Raw genomic sequence first — 7,446 nt, 5'->3', positions numbered from 1 at the left:
TAATCTACTGTTATTTTCTCGATCCACACATCTATTGAAACCTGTCCAAATCTCATAATGGATCTGCCTAATCGTATCGAAATCACAGGCGAGAACCTCCACACTATAAAAGACACTGCCAATTTTTAAAAAAGACACACAGAGAATCTCACCTGGCACCGTAATCTTTTAAATTTGAAGAGAAAAAGAACGGCACAGCTTAAAGAAAAATAACTTTTGTTTTCTGTAAACCCAAAAGAGAATATTGAAACCAACAACTATTAGCAACCCCTTTCTCCTCAACCTATGTTTACCTAATACTCTACAAACTGGACTGAAACATTTCCTCTTAAATTTAAGGCAAAATCAATTTCAAACTTTGTTACAGACACACACAGTCATGCAGACCCCCTTTGATACGATCCCACACTCAAACACGCACCCTCTCACAGAGTCTTACGCCTTTACACTCACAATCACACTTAACCACACAATCTGTCTCACTGACAGCGGCATCGCCAAATCATTGCTTTCAATTGAGAGAGGCTGGTAACCAAGTTCAGTACCGATGAGGATTGCCTCAACCGGGACCTTAGGTTCATGTCACACTACAGGTGTGCATTGCACAACACACACACACAGACATTCCTTCCCTCTCTCCCACAGACACGCACTCTCACGCTGCCCTCTCTCATACGCTCACAGCTGCACTCCTGTACTCACACCAACACCGAAGTCTCTCACACACGTGAACCCTTTGCATATGCACACATTCTTTCACAGACATTCATGCTCCCAACACAGATAGACACATTTTCACACACACACATACTAATTTAATTAGATTAGATTACTTGCAGCGTGGAAACAGGCCCTTCCGCCCAATAAGTCCACACCAACCCTCCAAAGAGCAACCCACCCATACATTTACACCTTCAGCTAACACTACGGACAATTTAGCATGGCCAATTCACCTAACCTGCACATTTTTGGACTGTGGGAGGAAACCGGAGCACCCGGAGGAAACCCACGGGGAGAATGTGCAACTCCATACAGACAGTTGCCTGAGGCGGGAATTGAAGCCAGGTCTCTGGCGCTGTGAGGCAGCAGTGCGAACCACTGTGCCGCCCTAATTTGTGAGGTGAATTTGTTCTTGCAGAATTATATTTTACTTGACTTAAAAACAGCATGAATCCATGTAAGATTCTGTGAATCCGTTTTGAAGATGAGATTCAGTATGAATATTGGGACTCAGGTCACCTCACACAGGCACCACAAACCTCCAATGCATTATCGGCGCTGCCATAGCACATGTTGTTACAGTTCACTTGAGAATGCAACTTTAAAACATCTTCTGCGATTTTCATATGAAAGAACTGAAAGCAACATTGGCATTCCAAAAGATAAGAGAGTGAACAAATAGTCCTTTTTTTCAATATATCATTTCAGCTACATCACTCTTAAACGTTGTTATTATTCTATGTCTTAAGATCTTATACTGCACAACAACATGTTGAAGGAGCAGCGTTCCGAAATCTAGTACTTCCAATTCAACCTGTTGGTCAATAACCTGGAGTCGTGGGATTTTTAAAAATTGACACTGTTATCATATGATCAGATCAACATGGTAAAGCTGCAAAATTCGGACGCGTGTCCACAGAATTTCACATGTGACATGTTTCAGTGGAGAGTTAAAAGTCTTCTTACTTTTTCTTCTTTTATGAAGTTTCAATATTTAATCTTCTGAGGTTTGAGGACTTGGCTTTACAGTGGAGGAACAAGGGGCTGAATTTTTGTTCATGGCCCATGTTCAAGGAAATTGAGCTGAGTGTGCAGTTGTTTTCATAATCGGGAGCGATATTTCCTGAATAAGATTGCAACGAGTGTTAACGCATGAATTTCCGGAAAGGAGGTGGATTGCAGACTTGCGAGCTGACAACGATACTTAACACATCGATAGGTAGATATCTTCATGCCTCCGAGTTTCTGTATGGCTATCGATTTGACAAATACATTATATTTTCCTTTCTGATGTTCACACTACAATCGCTCCTGTAAATGTCAACTCCGATGTATGGATGCCAATTCTTTTTTACGTCTACAAAAGAATCTCTGTTTTTTGTCATGAACAGTGCATTCGTGGCATTTGGCTCATATATTTGAGCAGCAACCCACGCATAAAACGATGAGCAAAAAATTTAAAAAATTAATCTACCAAGTGGATTTCACTCTGATGTTCGAATTTATCTGGCGTATTATAAATTCAAATTAATAAATCCACTAAGATTACCAGAAGGAGAGAGCATGAGCGCCAGTCCATCAAAGAGTCATAGTAATTAAATAGCATGACACACATCATTGGCTCAACATGGCCATGCCGAGTAGATGCCCTAAACTGATCTCCTCCCATTTGTCAGAATTTGGCCATATCTCTGTTAGCGTTTCCTATTCATGAAAATCATCCAGGTGATTTTCAGATAATGGAACTGTAGCTGCGTCCAATACTTCTCCAGGCAGTTCATTCTATATGTGCATCACAATTTCAGTGAAAACATTACTTATTTTTCGTTTAGTTCTTTCTCCTCTCACACTAGACGTATACTGTCAGGTTTTGTACACTTCCACAGTGGAAGAAGACCTGAGTTACTCACGCTTCCCATGATCCTCATGACTTTATAAATCTCTATAAGGTCACCTGTCATCCTGTTGTGCTTCAGCGAGCTTGATAACTCGAAATTCAGCATGCCAAGCAATCCTTTCCGAACTTTCATGTTCAACGGTTTCCTTTCGACAGCAAAGAGATCAGAATCGCACACACTATTTTAATGTGGCCTAACCAATGTCTTGTACACATGCAACCTCCCAATATTCAACTGAATGCCTTGCCAAATAAAAGCAGGGACTCAATTCACCTTCTGCACTATTCTGTCAACCTCCGACTGCACTTTCAAAGAACTATGAACCTGCAATTCAAGGTCTCTTTTTAGATTAACGCATCCCAGTCCCTCCCATTAAGTGTACAGAGAAAACTGTGGACTGAAGGTGCTGAAGGTCTGAGTCGAGAGTGTGATGATGGAAAAGCACATCACGTCAGGCAGCATCCGAAGAGCAGGGGAATCGGGCAAATCCCTTGATCTGATAGTGTATATGTCTGGGTGATTTGACTTTCCAAAAGCATTAACTTACATTTAATTAAGATACGCTCCATATTTCCACTCCTCCACCCAATGGCAGATCTGACTCAAGGTAACGCTGTAATCAGAGATAAACGGCTTCACTATAAACAACACCACGTATTTTGGTGTCATCTGCGAAAGTACGAAGCATAGCTTCGAAGTGTTGATCAGGTTGGCAGGCCAATCGCAAATGGTTTTATAGGTTGTTAACGAAATAAAGATTTTGTGGAATTTAATGAAAGGCAGGACGCTGGGAAGATTGGAGGAATACAGGTATCTTTCTTGTGGCACTCCACTGGTCACAGACCTCCAGTCGGAAAAGCAACCCTCCATCAACACCCACCGTCTTCTACTCTTGAGCCAGTTCTCTATCCAAATGGCTAGTTCTCCCTGTTTTCCGTGAAATCTAACAATGCTAATCAGTTTCCCATGGGGAACCTCGTCGAATGCCTTACTGAAGTCCACATACATCACATCTACTGTTCTGCCGTCATCACTCTTCTTTGTAACTTCTTCTAAAAACTCAATGAATTTTGTGAGACATGATTTCCCACGCACAAAGCCATGTTGACTGTCCCTAATCAGTTATCGCCTGTCTTAATACATGTATATCCTGTCGCTCAGGATTTCCTCCAACAACTTGCCCACCACCGACGTCAGGTTCACGGACGTTTAGATTCCTGGCTTCTCCTTACCACCCTTCTTAAACGTTGGCACCACGTTAGACAACCTCCAGTCTTCCTGCACCTCACCTGTGAGTATTGATGACACAAATATCTCAACAAGACGCCCAGTCATCACTTCTCCAGCTTCCCACAGAGTTCAAAGGTATACCTGATCAGGTCCTGGGAACTTATCCATCTTCATGTGTTTCAAGACATCCAGCATATCCTCCACTATAATATGGATATTGTTTCAAGGTGTCACCATCTATTTCCCGAAATTCTATATCTTCCATATCCTTTACCACAGTAAACTTTGCTTTTTGCAAAATACTCATTCGTATCGATTCCATTTTCAGCGGCTGCACACGAAGACCGCCTTGCTGATTTGGAGGGACCCTATACTCTCCCTCGTTATGCATTTGCTCTGAATGTATTGGTAAAACTCCTTTGAATTCTTCTAAATTCTATTTGCCGAAGCAAACTCATGTGCAAATTTTGCCAGCCTGATTTCCCTCTGAAGTATACTCCTGCTGCCTTCATACTCTTCTGAGGGTAACTCGATCCCTCCTGTCTATATCTGACATATGCTCCCGTCTTTTACTTTGCCAAATCCTCAACTTCTTTAGTCATCGAGCATTACGTATATCTAGCAGCCTTTCCTTTCACCCGAAGAGGGATATACAGTCGCTGGATTCTCGTTATCTCACTTCTGAAGGTTTCCCAGTTTCCAACCGGCCCTTTATCAGCGACGTCCGCCCCAATCAGCTTTTGAAAGTTCTTGCTAATACCGGCAAAATTACCCTTTCTCCAATTTAGAACACTCACTTTTCGATCTGGTCTATCATTTTCCTTCACTAATTTAAATTTAATTAAATTATGGGCGCTGGCCACAATGTGCTCCCCCACTGACACCTCAGTCACCTGGTCTCCGTTAATTCCCAAGTATCGTTCAAGTATTGCACGTTCTCCAGTAGGTACGTCCACATACTGATATAGTAAATTTTCTTGTACACACCTAACAAATTCAGCTCCATCTAAACCTTTATGCAGTCCCAGTCTATGTACGGAAAGTTAAAAAAAACACCATAACCATCCTATTATTCTTACAGAAGCTGAGATCTCCTTAGAAATCTGTTTCTCAATATCGCTCCGACTATTAGGGGGTCTTTAATAGAGACCCAATGAGGTGATTGTCCATTTCTTCTTTCCTCAGTTGCACCCAAATAACTTCACTGGATGTATTTCCCAGGAAGATCTTCCCTCACTACACCTGTAATGCTTTCCCTTATCAAAAGCACAACTCCATGTCCTCTCTGACCTCCCTTTCTATTCTTCGTGCAGCATTTGTATCTCAGAACATTAGGCAGCCAGTCCCTGCCTAGCCCTGAGCCATATTTCTTTAACTGCTAGGATATTCCAGTCACATCTTCCTAAGCATGCCCTGACTGTTTGACTCGCTTCTGTTCTCAACTTTACCAGTCTCAGATTGATCTCTTTCCTCACTATCTCCCCGGGTCGCACTCTCCCACCTAACTAACTTAAATCCTCCATAGCAGCTCTAGCAAATCTCCCTGCCAGTATATTAGTCTCATTCCAATATATGTGCATTCCACCCTTTTGTACAGGTCACTTCCTCCCCAAAAGAGATTCCAATGATGCAAAAGTGTGAATCCTTCTCCCACACAGCAACTCCTCAGTCAGGAATTCACCTGCTCTATCCGTCTATTCCTGCCCTCACTAGCCCCTGGCACCGGAGTAAACCAGATATTTCTACTCTCGAGATGCTCCTTCTAAACATTCTGCCTAACTCTCTGTAATCTCCCGTCAGAATCTCAACCTTTTCCCATCCTATTTCTTTGGTTCCACTGTGGACAATGACGTCTTGCTGACCATTCTCCCCTTTGAGAACGTTCTGCATCCTCTCTGAGACATCCTTGATCCTGGCCCCAGACATTCCACACACCATTCTGATTTTATGCTGCTGGCAACAGGAATGTCTGTCTGGACCTCGGACTAGAGAATCCCCTAACACAATTGATCTCTTGGAACCCGACGTGCCCCTCGTTGCGTTAGAGCCAGTCTCAATACCAGAAACTTGGGTGTTCGTGCTACGTTCCCTTGTGAATCGATCATACCGTACATTTTCCAAATTAGAACTTGCATGAAATGGGGACAGCCACAGAAGATTTCTGCAACAACTGCCTAACTGCCTTAATCTTCCTGGAGTTAATCCATCTATGTGACTATATCTGAGACGTTTCTCCACGTCATATAACTGTCATCTATCACATACTGTTGTAGTTGCAAATTCCTCATTGCCTCTAACTGTCTCTCCAACTGGTCCATTAGATATGATAGAATTCACAACCAACAGCATTTATTGCTGATAGAATCCGCAGTAACCTATAAACTCTCTTTAATCTACCAATTCATGTATTGCTGGACATCGAAGTGCGACTGGGAAATTAATAACTGATCTTGGAGGACATACAGAGATGGTCCACCAGAATGTTACCTGGAATGGAGAAATTGAGTTGTTAGTGGAGACGAGATAGATTTGGAAAGTTTTCCATTGTTCGGAGATGACGGAGGTATGTGCATGATTGAGCTGCATATGTTCCTAAGGCGTTTGGACACAGCGAATAGAATGCAGCCATTTAGCTAGAATGAGGAATCAGACATGAGACAGCATAGCCTTCGGCAACGGCCCAAAGATTGCGACGGAATTTGGGTAAAAGAAGCGTTTTCACTCAGCATGTGGTGAAAAACTGCCTGGGAAGGTACTGTTGGCCTGAACATTTACAAAAAATATTTGCAAAACTGCATCAAATATGTTAAAGTTCAAGGGTATGAGCGGCATTGTGCTCAATGTTTAGCACAGTTACCACATAGCATTGGCGAGTTGGATTGAATTCCAGCCTCGGGCAAATCATTTTATGGAGATTGAACAGTTTCCCGGCATCTGCGTGGGGTTCCTCCCAAAATTCCTTTTACGTCCAACTTCGCAAATGTGTACAGGTTAGGTGTATTCGCCATGCTGAATTGTCTACAATACCCAGAAGAGTGTCGGTTAAGTTGATTACAATAGAAACCTGCAGGAGAATTGCATGAGTGTTCGGAGACTGTGTGGACCTGTGGCAGATTTAGCACACTTTCACTGGTCGATATGTCGGTAAAAAATCAATATTTCATGCACCGAATGAATTTATGAATTTACGAATGCGTCTTGTAATCACATTCAAATCATTAGAGAAATGATAAAACATAGTGGACCCGGCACAAGTTGATGTAGCACATCGCTGCTCAAGGTGCTGAATCCTGAAATAAAAACCGTCAACCACTGTCCTTTCTTTCTGCATTCAAACGAATTTTGCACCCAATTGGTTACCTCCCGTTCGATCAGTTGGGATTCAAACATACTAACATATCTCGCATATGTAACATTGTAGAACGCCTTGCCGAGGTCCAAAGAAACAATGTCTACCACTCTGCCTTCATCAATCTTCATTGTCAACTCTTCAAAAATCTTCAGTGCAGAAGTGAGACATGACTTCCCAACCACAAAGCCTTATTGACAGTATCTAACCTGTCCTTGCTATTCCAACTGAATTGATTTGCTGACCCTC

The sequence above is a fragment of the Chiloscyllium plagiosum genome, unplaced genomic scaffold, assembly GCF_037043375.1.
Source record: "Chiloscyllium plagiosum isolate Xiang-an unplaced genomic scaffold, Cpla_swu_hap1 HiC_scaffold_13, whole genome shotgun sequence".
Taxonomy (NCBI): Eukaryota; Metazoa; Chordata; class Chondrichthyes; order Orectolobiformes; family Hemiscylliidae; genus Chiloscyllium; species Chiloscyllium plagiosum.
The sequence above is the reverse complement of the archived record's forward strand: the minus strand, read 5'-3'. Positions refer to the sequence as shown.